The following is a 13,646-nucleotide window of genomic DNA, read 5'->3' as shown; positions in this document are numbered from 1 at the left end:
GATGTTACTCTTGTTTTTCCACCTACGCCCGTTCCTCATTCTGTTGCATGTGAGTGTCACAACAGATCATGAGTTCTGCAGTCACACTGGAGTTCAGGCAATAAACTCAGACTCCGTAAAAGACTTCTCCAGTCCCACATTACTTCGCTTAAAGCGATTCTCTAGGTCTTCTAGCTTGGCCTGACATGATTCCAGTTCTTTCAATAAGTGGGCATGGTCTGATTTCACCTTGGTAACCCACATCGCGAGTTCCCCTGTGCATTGCTGCCTATCGGTAAGGTCCCTACCTAGGTCCTCCAGCTTGTCTTGCAGGCGGCCAAGCTTGTCATCCAGAAGATGAAACCACTTGTGAAGCATCCCTTCCATCAGTGAGGCCACCTCTGCTGCGACCTTGGCCACCCACATGGAGCTTAAAGATGGGCCCGCAGGACTGCTTGGTGCCACCATCTTGTCTTCAGGCAGCTGGCTACAGTTCACTTCCCACTGCACCCCTTTAGAGGCCATTTGCTGCTGATGCCTTCACCATGCAAGGACCTGGGAGATAGCAAGGGTTGCTCTGTGGTATAAACCACGAAAATCAGGTAAGCGCTGCACTGGAGGTGAATTTGGGTGAGAGGTGCTAGGAGAGCTAGCAATCAGCGTCCTCTCCTCATTGGGGCATCACGTGACAATGGATTTATTGATTTAATATGCTGTTTTATGGTCGTGTCAGAGTAGTTTACAAGAAAAAAAGGTGAACATACATCATATAAATGAATACCAAAATTACATAAAATTTAAAAAACATATCATACAAGATATTAATAATATTGTGACTACATCATCAATCAACCAAAATATTGTGAAACAAAAGAATCTTCAAAAGTTTCCGATAGTTATGATAAGCAGTCAGAAAAGCATTGCAACCATGAGTTCCATAAGGATGGTCCACTATAAGAAAACACCCACCTCTAGGCCTAATGAAGCAAAGCTTTGCAGGGCTCTGGTGCCATGTGAAGGGAGTTGAGTCTTTGAATGCAGCACCATTGAACTTTCATGGAAGTTATTCACAATGCATACTTATCCCTGCAAGATTAAGCAAACCCAGCAACAAGAATATTTTGATTTTGCTGTTCATATAGCATATCTCTTTATGCTGTAGGCTATATGCAACAAGAATTAATATCAAGTCTCTATTTTAATGAGGATGTAAGGGATATTCTTGTTATGGCATAACAAAACTGGTAGCTGGTTCTCCAATTCAGTATGATTCACACTGGTTGTACAGCAGGAATTGGACAAGATGGCTGATCTTGGTCTTGCAATATAGTTTGAGTATAAATGGGTTGCTGTCAGTTGAACTCAGTCTTGCAGTAGAATTTGAGTAAGAATGAGATGCTGTCAGTTGGCTGCTCAGTGACCTCAGACATAATCCTGTTAAGGGACACTAGGGGGTTCATTTTCAAAACAGAAAAATGTTCAGAAAGCAGCACAAAGCAGCATTTGTGCTTTTTTTCATAAAACGTGCAAATCAATATTTTCGAAACACATTTTTAAGATGTTTTTCTTTGCAGATCATCTGAAGTGTATCCAAATCACAAGGGCATGTTGGAAGTGGGATTTGTGAGTTCCTAACACTTGGAAGTTTTTCTGCCATAATGGAACAAAGCAAGAATGTCCAGGGGTAATACCTAGACATTTTGGGCTAGACCTATTTTAATAATGACTAAGCCACAAAAAGGTGCCCCAAATGACCACTGGAGGGATTAAGGCATGATCCCCCCCCCCCCTTACTCCCCCAGTGCTCACTGGCCCCCTTCCAGCCCCCCCAAAGATGTAAAAGAAACAGTACATACCAGGCTCTATGACAGCTTCAGATGTTATGGTCAGTCCTATTAGAGAAGCAAGCAGGTCCCTGGAGTAGCCTAATGGTCAGCGCAGTGCACTGTATAGAAGGGGACCCAGGCCCATAACCCACTCTATTACACTTGTGGTGAAAAGTGTAGTGTACCCACATATATTCCTTGATCTGCACTTCCCTAACTGCAAAGGTCTAAAATACAAATTAATGTACGCGTCAAACTTTACCTACTTGAGTACACAGTTATGGAACACACTGCCGTGCAATGATCTACGAACTAATGAACTTTCGCAAACTACTGAAGACCCATCTCTTTAACAAGGCATACTACAAAGACCAACCAATGTGAATATACACAACCCCCCCCCCACCCACACACACACACACACACATATATTCAGAACTATCTAACAATATCTGCTTGTTTATTCAAATATTATGTTTTATCATTATCTTGTTGCCCAAGAGCTTTCTGTAACACTAAATGTCTATTTTCTAATATATTTCCATCACTCATGATGTATTGTAAGCCACATTGAGCCTGCAAAAAGGTAATGTGGGATACAAATGCAATAAATAAATAAATAAATGTAGGTAACATTTGCAGACATAAGGGCCATTGTAATGTATAGTTGGGTACGGTAGGTTTTGGAGGGCTCACCATACAATATAAGGGGGTAATGGTGAGAAATGTACTTGGGACCTTTTATTTGAAGTCCACTGCAGTGCCCCACTGCTCTGCTGATGTCTGTGTGGCCAGTCTACTAAAAATGCTGGCTCCTCCTACATCCCAATGGCTTGATTTTGTGCGTTTTTCACTTGGACTTTTTTTTTCCTGAAAATGGTCCAAAAACAGACTACTGAGTACAACAACGTTTAGCAAATGGCCATTTTTGGGAAAAAGAAAGAAAGACATTTTTCAGGTTCAAAAACGGCCATGTTCGCTATTGGATTTTTGGATGTTTTCCAAAGTCAGATTTAAACATTATATTGAAAATGCCTCTCCGCGTATTCAATTAGAGTTTAATTAGGTTTTATAGACCAAATTTAATTAGAAAATAAAGTGCTGCTGTTTCTCCTTTAAGTGTGCATGTTACAGGCTGAGCTATTGTTCTGTCCTTTTAAACCTAGTTTTGGTCCAGGTTACAAACCCAAGCTTCAATGGTGCATGGGCCTTCTGTGCTGGCAGATGCTGTCCGCTCCCATAAAAATTCCTCCTATTTTGTGATCAGTAAAATGCCCTTGCCAGGAACATGTCCTTTGCAGACAAGAATAGAGACACTGGCCTACCTGCCAAGCTGCAGTAAAGTCACGTGGTCTCTGAAAACAAAGAACCTTTGTGTTAGGACTTTAACTTTTATCAGCTGTAACTACCAGGAGCCAGTAAGAATGAGCTTTGCCCACAAGTGCATCAGCCACTGAGTGTGTGCTAGCAGGCAATGGCTTAGTGTTTAAGACAAAGATAACTAAAGAACATATTTAAATATTTATAGTCAATATAAGTAAACAGTCTAATGAGTCTGTGCATATAGATAGCCCGAAAATAATTCAGCCTTGTTTATACAGGGGGCAGTGTCTCCAACTGCTTAGTTTTGTGCCTGACCTCTGAAAGATTTTGATAGTAAATACAGGACCAGTGATAATAAATACTTTCAGAAAACAGCTTGAGCGCATGTAAGAAAATATCATGCAAATGAGTTCTGAATAGAACAGCCAAGCTGGGAAGATTTGAGGTCCTCTTAATAAAAGTAAGAATAAATAAGTGTGATTTATAACCAGCTGCAGTTGTTTGAAGCAGAATATTTTGAACACCACATGGTAATACAACATAAGAATTAGAATAGTTCACCAGTGGTCCCTATCTAGGTATTTTTGTTAGTTTTGTGCCTACCATGAAACAGAAAACTGTAGGCTGATAAAGACCATTTTTGAAAGAGAAAGATGCCCATCTTTCAACATAAATCGGAAGATGGATGTCCTTCTCTCAGAAACGTCCAAATCGGTATAATCGAACGCCGATTTTGGACGTCCCCAACTGCACTCCGTCACAGGGATGGCTAAAGCTCAAGGGGGTGTGTCGGAGGTGTAGCGAAGGTGGGACTTGGACGTCCTTGACCCATAATGGAAAAAAGGATGTCCCTGATGAACACTTGGATGTTTTCACCTGGACCTGTTTTTATTACGATTAAGGCACAAAAAGGTGTCCGAACTGACCAGATGACCACCGGAGAGAATCGGGGATGACCTCCCGTTACTCCCCCAGTGGTCACTAACCTCCTCCCACCCTCAAAAAACATCCTTTAAAATATTTTGTGTCAGCCTCAGATATCATGCTCAGTATGCAGGTCCCTGGAGCAGTTTTAGTGGGTGAGTGCACTTCAGACAGGTGGACCCAGCACCATCCCACCCCCCCCCCCCCACCTGTTAAGTTTGTGGAGGAAACAGTGAGCCCTCCAAAACCCACCAGAAACCCACTGTACCCACATCTAGGTGCTCCATTTCACCCGTAAGGGCTATGGTAGTGGTGTACAGTTGTAGGTAGTGGGGGGGGGGGGGGGGGGGTTGGGGGCTCAGCACACAAGGTAAGGGAGCTATGTACCTGGGAGCAATTTATGAATTCTACTGCGGTGCCCGGTTGGTGTCCGGGCATGTCAGGGGGACCAGTCACTACAAATGCTGGCTCCTCCCACAACCAAATGGCTTGCATTTGGTTGTTTCTGACATGGACGTCTTTGGTTTCGAAAATCGCTGAAAATCAGAAACGTCCATGTCTAGGGACGTCCATCTCTAAGGACGACCAAATTTAAGGATTTGGACATCCCTGAACTTATTTTCAAAACGAAAGATGGACGTCCTTGTTTCAAAAATATGGGTTTCCCCGCCCCTGGATCGGGACGTTTTGCAAGGACGTCCAAATCAAAACGTGGACGTCCCTTTCAAAAATGCCGCGCCATATGGCCTATCCAGTCTGCCCATCCATGCCATCTGCTATCCCTTTTTCTCCCTTAGAGATCCTATGTATTTGTCCCAAGCTCTCTTGAACTCAGATACTATTTTCATCTCTACCATTTTCACTGGGAGGCTGTTCCACAAATTCACCACCCTTTCTGTGAAGAAGTTTTTCCTCAGGTTACTTCTGAGTTTATCGCCTTTCACCTTCATCCTATGTCCCCTTGTTCCAGAGCTTCTTTTCAACTGAAAGAGATTCGCCTCCTGTGCATTTGTGCCACATAGGTATTTAGATATCTCTATCATATCTCACCTCTCCCGCCTTTTTTCCAAAGTATATATATTGAGGTTATTAAGTCTGTCCCCATATGCTTTATGACTGGAATGAACCTCATTCCTAAGCCAGGGTATGTGGAGTATGATCAGTCTGTCAAATTTACTGCTAATGCTCACTGTAGTACTGTATTCTGCTAAAGAGATTCATAAGATGCTACATGTATAGGCAATTTCTCCCAAGTGTGCTCAACAATTCCTTTTAATCCAACCTGTGCTGGGGGTGGCACTAGGAAGGAGCCTGAGGTTATGCGGGTGCTGGCACCTGCATAGCTAAGCTGCCATATCCGGGCACCAGCACTGAATATAAGGGGATAATTTTGGGTGGCCTGGCCACCCAGAGCTTATGCAGGTCCGGCCGATATTCAACCAGGCCCGCATAAGAGAGTAATGCGGGTGCCAGCACTGAATATCGAGTTGGCACCCACATAACTAATTTGTCTTTGTAACGCCCTCCCAATCCCCCATCTGGCCCCTCTAACATCTCCCTCCTACCCCCCTCCAGCTGTCTCTCCCTTTCCATCCAAACTCCCCCCCCCCCCCAAAAAAAAATGTTTAGGTAGGCCTCCCTGGCTCTCTGGTGGTCCAGCGGGGGTCTTTTGGGACCGAAGTGCAGCCCCCTTGCTCCTGCAAGTCAAAATGGTTGTTGTGACTTCTCACAGCAGCTCACAGTACTTACTGCAGTATTTGCAAAAGATCACAGCAGCCATTTTAAGAGGCAGCCGCATGGGAGCAGGAGTGAGGGGGCTCCAGGGAGTCAGGTAGGTTTGAGGGGCCTACCTAGACATCTGGGGTGGGGGTTCATTCAGTTATTTGGAGGGACCTGGGGGGGAGGATAGGGGGCACTGTTACCCAAAATCACCAAGTTAAGCCCCACCTCGTTCTCAGTGAATTCCCTGGGTTGCTTCCTATCACATACAAGAAAAACTAACACATTTTTATGTAGTGAAGCCATTTGATGTCCAGACTCCAGATCGTCAACTGAGTTACTGCTTCCCTGCCGTCTTCCCCCTCCCTCCTTACTAAAACTATGAATACAAACTTTACTGAAGACATCTTCCCTTTTTTGCATAAACTGAAGCTGGTCTGAAACTTCAAAATGGGGAGAAGTAGTAGTGGCCTGAGACCCAGGGAAACAAACTCACACTGACCCTCCTTGTAATCTGTACGTCTGCAGTTATTTCAGAGCCAGAAATACGTGGCAGTCCCCGAGATTATTAAATGTGACTCTGGCTATTGTGGGTGGGAGTAGACTATGGCCGCCCTCTGCCTTGCCAATCGGGTTCCAGCTGATGCAACTCGGACCCCAACCCAATCACAAACATGCCGCCGCACCCGAAAGAACAGCAGTGACGTCAGGCGTGGGAAGAAGGCGGCGCACGCGCGCTGAAGGAGCGCTTTGCTGCGTCACTCATCGTGCCCGCGCCCCTCCCTGATGAGGAAACAGATTAGAACAGTGGTAAGCGGGTGGGAGGGAGTGTGCATGGTTGGTGGAATACTAATGGAGAACTGACTGCTTGAAACATTGGATCTTTAGAACAAAGAACCAATTGTTTTATTAGCTGCGGGAAAGCTGAATCCATAAGGAACAGGAGAAAGAAAAAAGGGGAGCCACAGCACAACACGCTCGCATTTCTTTTTTTTTTTTTGTCTGGGAGGATGGGGATCCCCATCAGCCATGCTGCTCCACCTGACAGGCTCCCATTTCGTCACCCCAAACTCTGGTATCCTAGATGTTTGCCTAGTAGTTCAGCTGGCCCTCATTAGTACATCGCATTGATATGGTTGTAATGATCACAGCCCACATTTCCTACAGCAGAGCAGAGGTACATTCACTGGCAAAGTTAATGAAATTCCATGACAAGTTAGCATTTATTTAGATTACTTTGTATATTAATATAAAATGTATTTTGTATCATTAAAAATGCAGCTATAGAGTGCTATTTTGAAACATGCAGAACATATGCTACCTAGATCCAAGCAAGTCTGCCTTGGTAACTGACGAACATTTGGACATGCTCCAACAATGGGGCTGATCAAGGCCCTTCCCCATAGGCGGTGGGGCTAGGGGCAGATCCTATATCCATAATTGTCTGACAGCACGCAGAAAAAGAGTAAATAAAGGGGGAGGAAAGGAAGATGCTGGACCAGAGTGCAGAGATGCTAAGGGTGGTCCATCCCAAACAGTAAAAAGTACCACCCTAATTAGTGAAATTGAAGGCTTGCTGTGCATTTGGTGTATACAATTTGTCATAGTGGAGAAGAGACTGAGTCCTAAGGAAGGGCTGTTGGTTATTAACAAGTAATGCCTTTGTGTGCATGCAAAAATGGATTTATGTATCATAAATGATATATCATTTTAAACTTAATTATTTCAAACACCAACATTGAACCACATACACATCAATGGAACAATTGACAACAGATCCTGCAAAATATTCTAAGACCATGTCTGATGTTATGCCAAACTAAAATTAAATTAAAGTACTGATGTCACCTCAGTAAGGCCGGCGAAAAAAGGAGTAGGGTAGGCTGGCTCTTTCAAAACAACAAGGGAGATGCATGTGTAATATTATGTCTTTACTGAGAAACACCAAGCGACTCGACACAGCTGGCGTGTTTCAGTGCCAACGTTCCTGCCTCGGGAGTCATGTGATGTTTCCAAGGTCTAGCCCAAAAAGAAAGCAAATGCTGTAGTCCAAGAGTCAAGTAATATACTTCCAATGACCACTGGAGTATTCCAAATGAAGGCCAACACACAATCTCTTCACTGTAACACACTATGCACAAACTTGTGCAAACACACACTCAGAACCTTACTGTACCATAACACTAACTCCCAGGGCAACAACCTTTTGCATGAAAAGGCAGCACTGTAAATATTACACTGGGTGGGCCCTAATACACCAATACATCACCCAATGAGAAAACAGAACAGGACTGCAACAAGATCTCTACATCAGGGCCACCGAGAGACAAAGCCGGGCCTTCTTATTTGCTTGTCTCCTGCTCTTGTATGCCGGGACCATGCTAACTCTGCTGCACAGGTCTTTCTTCCTGATTGTGGAAACAGGAAGTACTTCACACAGGAGGCGGGATGAGGCAGGAAGAAGGATTTGTGGCTGGCAGAGTTAATGCAATAACACGATAACCTGGCACTGTGGCACACAGAAGCAGGAGACCAATCTCAGCCATGCTGGCGCTGGGCGAGCCCCTCTTGGAGGTCAAGCCCTGGGGAAACTTGCCCACCCCCTCTCGGCCCTGCTCTACATAGATGCATTCTACCAGAATACTGCACCTTGGTCACATACAAACACAGACAGACCCTGAACAATATGAATCAAGGGCTCACAGATCAGTAATAGAGATATGAAGGCAAAAACACTGAACTGGTAACCTCATGAAATCACACTCTGCATACAGCAATGCTACAGAAACTGAAATCCAAAAGATCAGAATGCACATTTCCAAAAGCTAATATAAAAAACAGAGAAGATGACCTCAAAAGAGCTAGAGTAGTCCAAGGATGAGTGCAAAAAAAATTGTAGTGGACATTAATAAAGCACATTTTTTCAACTAGAAATACATTTCAACGTGCAGATACCCAATGATTGCAAAACAGTGGTCTCAATAGGAGAGCAGAGACTCAACATGGAGGAGGCAGGGCCCAGCATCATCATCACAGGGACAGCTGCCAAACAGAGCAATTACCTTCATTTACTCTTTTAAATTTAATGTATGTGTGACACCGAGATTTGCAATTGGATTATATGAATCTTGACGCTAATATTTTTGCTGAAATACAGCCATGTCAAGTCTTTGATCTCCAGTTGAGACCCTGTACTGCAGTCTTTGGGTGTTTGCACTTTATGACCATGTGATTATGGCTTTATGGACTTGTGTGCATTAATAAAATCCCACTTTTTTAACTAGACATTTTTGGCACTCATCCTTGGATTACCCTGACTCAAAATCATCCTGATTGTTTATATATATATATATATATATATATATATATATATATATACAGTGGTGGAAATAAGTATTTGATCCCTTGCTGATTTTGTAAGTTTGCCCACTGACAAAGACATGAGCAGCCCATAATTGAAGGGTAGGTTATTGGTAACAGTGAGAGATAGCACATCACAAATTAAATCCGGAAAATCACATTGTGGAAAGTATATGAATTTATTCGCATTCTGCAGAGGGAAATAAGTATTTAATCCCTCTGGCAAACAAGACCTAATACTTGGTGGCAAAACCCTTGTTGGCAAGCACAGCGGTCAGACGTCTTCTGTAGTTGATGATGAGGTTTGCACACATGTCAGGAGGAATTTTGGTCCACTCCTCTTTGCAGATCATCTCTAAATCATTAAGAGTTCTGGGCTGTCGCTTGGCAACTCGCAGCTTCAGCTCCCTCCATAAGTTTTCAATGGGATTAAGGTCTGGTGACTGGCTAGGCCACTCCATGACCCTAATGTGCTTCTTCCTGAGCCACTCCTTTGTTGCCTTGGCTGTATGTTTTGGGTCATTGTCGTGCTGGAAGACCCAGCCACGACCCATTTTTAAGGCCCTGGCGGAGGGAAGGAGGTTGTCACTTAGAATTGTACGGTACATGGCCCCATCCATTCTCCCATTGATGCGGTGAAGTAGTCCTGTGCCCTTAGCAGAGAAACACCCCCAAAACATAACATTTCCACCTCCATGCTTGACAGTGGGGACGGTGTTCTTTGGGTCATAGGCAGCATTTCTCTTCCTCCAAACACGGCGAGTTGAGTTCATGCCAAAGAGCTCAATTTTTGTCTCATCTGACCACAGCACCTTCTCCCAATCACTCTCGGCATCATCCAGGTGTTCACTGGCAAACTTCAGACGGGCCGTCACATGTGCCTTCCGGAGCAGGGGGACCTTGCGGGCACTGCAGGATTGCAATCCGTTATGTCGTAATGTGTTACCAATGGTTTTCGTGGTGACAGTGGTCCCAGCTGCCTTGAGATCATTGACAAGTTCCCCCCTTGTAGTTGTAGGCTGATTTCTAACCTTCCTCATGATCAAGGATACCCCACGAGGTGAGATTTTGCGTGGAGCCCCAGATCTTTGTCGATTGACAGTCATTTTGTACTTCTTCCATTTTCTTACTATGGCACCAACAGTTGTCTCCTTCTCGCCCAGCGTCTTACTGATGGTTTTGTAGCTCATTCCAGCCTTGTGCAGGTGTATGATCTTGTCCCTGACATCCTTAGACAGCTCCTTGGTCTTGGCCATTTTGTAGAGGTTAGAGTCTGACTGATTCACTGAGTCTGTGGACAGGTGTCTTTCATACAGGTGACCATTGCCGACAGCTGTCTGTCATGCAGGTAACGAGTTGATTTGGAGCATCTACCTGGTCTGTAGGGGCCAGATCTCTTACTGGTTGGTGGGGGATCAAATACTTATTTCCCTCTGCAGAATGCAAATAAATTCATATACTTTCCACAATGTGATTTTCCGGATTTAATTTGTGATGTGCTATCTCTCACTGTTACCAATAACCTACCCTTCAATTATGGGCTGCTCATGTCTTTGTCAGTGGGCAAACTTACAAAATCAGCAAGGGATCAAATACTTATTTCCACCACTGTATATATATATATATATATATATATATATATATATATATATATAGAATACTTTTTCTACCTTTGTTGTCTGAGCATTTCATTTTTCTATTCGCTTTAGTCCCAGGGTCTCTTTCCTGCTTTTCTTTGTTTTTTCCTGTTTTTGCAGGGTCTTCTGTCCTTTTGACATTTCCTTTCTTGCCATATCAACCATTCATTTTCCCTCTGCATGCCTATCTGTCCTGTCCAGTATCTCCCCTGTGTGTCCCTGTTCCTATCCCTGTCTCCATGTTCAGAATCTGCCCTCTTAGTCTCCCTATCTTCTCCTATGTTCAGCATTCCCCCTCTGTGTGCCTACCTTGGCCTGTCCTGCATTTCCCCTGTGTCCCTCTCCCTGTCATCAGCAATTTGCTCCTGTGTACCTATTGCCCCCATATCCAGCATTGGCCCTGTGTGTCCCTATCCCCTCTCTGACCAGCATTGCCCTTCTGTGTTCCTGTCCCTTTTCTCCCTCCATGCCCAGCATTTCTTTTTTATCTCTGTCACTCTACTCTTCCTCCTGCATCCCCTGTTCTGGGGCCAATATCTCTCCATCTCAATTCCCACCACCCCTTCACAGTCCAGTATTTCTCCCTCCTGCGTCTAGCGTCTCTCCCCCTCTTTTCCATCCAACATCTTTTCCCCTGCCCAGTCCAGTTTCTCTCTCTCTCCCCTCCCCTGCTCGTCCACCTGACTCCACTCTCCCTCCTAATTTCAGCGCCTCTTCCCATCTGTCCGTTCCCCTATTCTGTCCCTCTCTCTTCTATTCCATCCAGCATCTTTCCCTGTCTCTTCTCCCCTACTCCATCCATTTTTCCCTGTCCCTTCCCTACCCCAGTTTGTCAAAGCAGCACTTGCATGCCTCTTCCCCCCCCCCCCCCCCCACCACCCAATGTCAGTGTTCATTCCATTCAGCATCTTTTCCTGTCTTTTCTCTTCCCCTCCCCCTGGGCCTCCTGGTTCTAGTTTCTCCCTAGTCCCACTCTTCCCCTCCTTTTCCCTAAAGAAGCAGTCCCACATTTGCCTTGGATATCTTTCTGCGGCAATGTTCAGTGCTACTGGTAGCGGTTTGCGCTCTAGTGATCACAGTAGACCTGCCTCAAGGACTCAGCTTCTGAAATGTCCTGCCCTTGCAGGAGGTTGCATCAGAGGAGGTGGGACATGTCATGGGAGAAAGGTCGAGTCTCCTAGGCAGACCTTCCACAATCTTAGAGTTCCGACTGCTACAGTGTGTGAGAGTCGGTGGAGGGAGGAATGCGGCAGTGCAGAAATCCAAAGAAGATGACGTGTCCCGCAGGCTGCAGCACTAATGAATTCTTGCTCCGTCTTTCCTGTTGTGTTGTACTGCACAGCGCTGCATGGTACTGTGTGGAGGCTTGTCAGGACTGTTTGCAGCTGGGGAGGATGAGCCTCCCCAAATCTCTTATACCGGACACCTATGCCCTTCTCCCATGTCCAGCATCTCCCCTGCCCTTCTCTTCCTCATCCCTCCATAGTTCAGTATCTCCCCTTCCCAAGGTCTCTAGCATCTAGGGGTGTGCAGCCCAAAAATGTTTGTGTTGTGTCATTTCCTGGAATTTTTATTTTGTTTGTGGATTTTTTCTGATTTTTTTTCATTATGGGAACAATATTGTTAGAAGTGTGCACTTTTATTAAAAGTGTACATACTTTTCAAGGGGCACATGCACTTTGGTTTGCGCATGCATGCAATAGTGAAAAATGCACACTTTCTGAAAGAATGTACCTTCTTTGAAAATACTGCACACTTTTTGAAGAAATAGTGTACACTCTTTTGAAAGTGTTTGCACTATTAACAACATACAAAAAAATTTAGAGGGTTTTTTTTGTTTTTGTTTTTTTTTACTGTCATTTTAGGAATGAAACAACATGGGAAATGTTGAAGTATCCCATGCCAATTCAAATTGAATGTACATCTCTACCAGCATCTCTCTCTTCCCTACTTCCCTCCCCAAGGTGTACAGCATCTCTGTCCTTTCCTACCTCCCCTCCCTGAGGTTTCTAGCATCTTTCTTCTTCCATCACCCCCCCCCCCCCCCCCAATATATTCAATATCTGGTCCCTCTTCCCGCCCCCACCCCCAGTCAAGGTGTTCAGCATTTCCTGATTCCTCTTCTCCCTCCCCCTGCTGAGGTGTTCAGTGGTTTCCCTCCCCTTCCATATCCACTTGGGTAGCACCAGTGTGGAGGTCAGCGAGTCTACAAAAGACTCATTGCCACCAGCTCGGGGCCTTGAGCATCTGCACACATTCAAGGCCATTCAGATCCTTCTTCCTCCAGAACAGGAAGTCAGAGGGGTGAGACTAGGCAGGCCATGAACATGCGTGGATGCTCAAGGCTTTGCAGCAACAATGATGAGTGATTTATAGACATACTAACTGCTGTATCAGTGCTACCCCCCCCCCCCCCCCCAAATTGTGCCCCCTTAGGAAGTGATCATGTGGTCAGGCTAGCTCTGCAGCCTTACCAATGTGCAACTGTGTTTTCTTTACACGGTCCCACTTTTCAGCCAATGGTATAGCCATGGGTGGTTCATGGGCCCTCCACTTTTAAATCAGGCCTACCCTGTAAGCGGCACAGCAGCAACACAAGCCAATGTCTACCTAGTTCCCACGTATATTAGCCTCAAGCCCCGACAAAACTCAATCCTGGGTACCCTACTTTTTCAGCTCCTACTGACTGTTGCAAAGTTGCAAATTAGGCCCTACAGTGAGAAGCTGCACATGGCCTGCATCCTTCCACATCTCCCAGAGGCCTCCCCTGCTCAGGAACAGAGGGGAAAAAAACAACTCAGCATGATCAGATGCCAAGTCTCACTCATTAGAATGTGCCCTACTCATTTGAAGGCTTTATCATTCTCACATTCTTTGA

This window comes from Microcaecilia unicolor, chromosome 8, assembly GCF_901765095.1.
Source record: "Microcaecilia unicolor chromosome 8, aMicUni1.1, whole genome shotgun sequence".
Taxonomy (NCBI): domain Eukaryota; kingdom Metazoa; phylum Chordata; class Amphibia; order Gymnophiona; family Siphonopidae; genus Microcaecilia; species Microcaecilia unicolor.
This window is presented reverse-complemented; position numbering follows the sequence as displayed.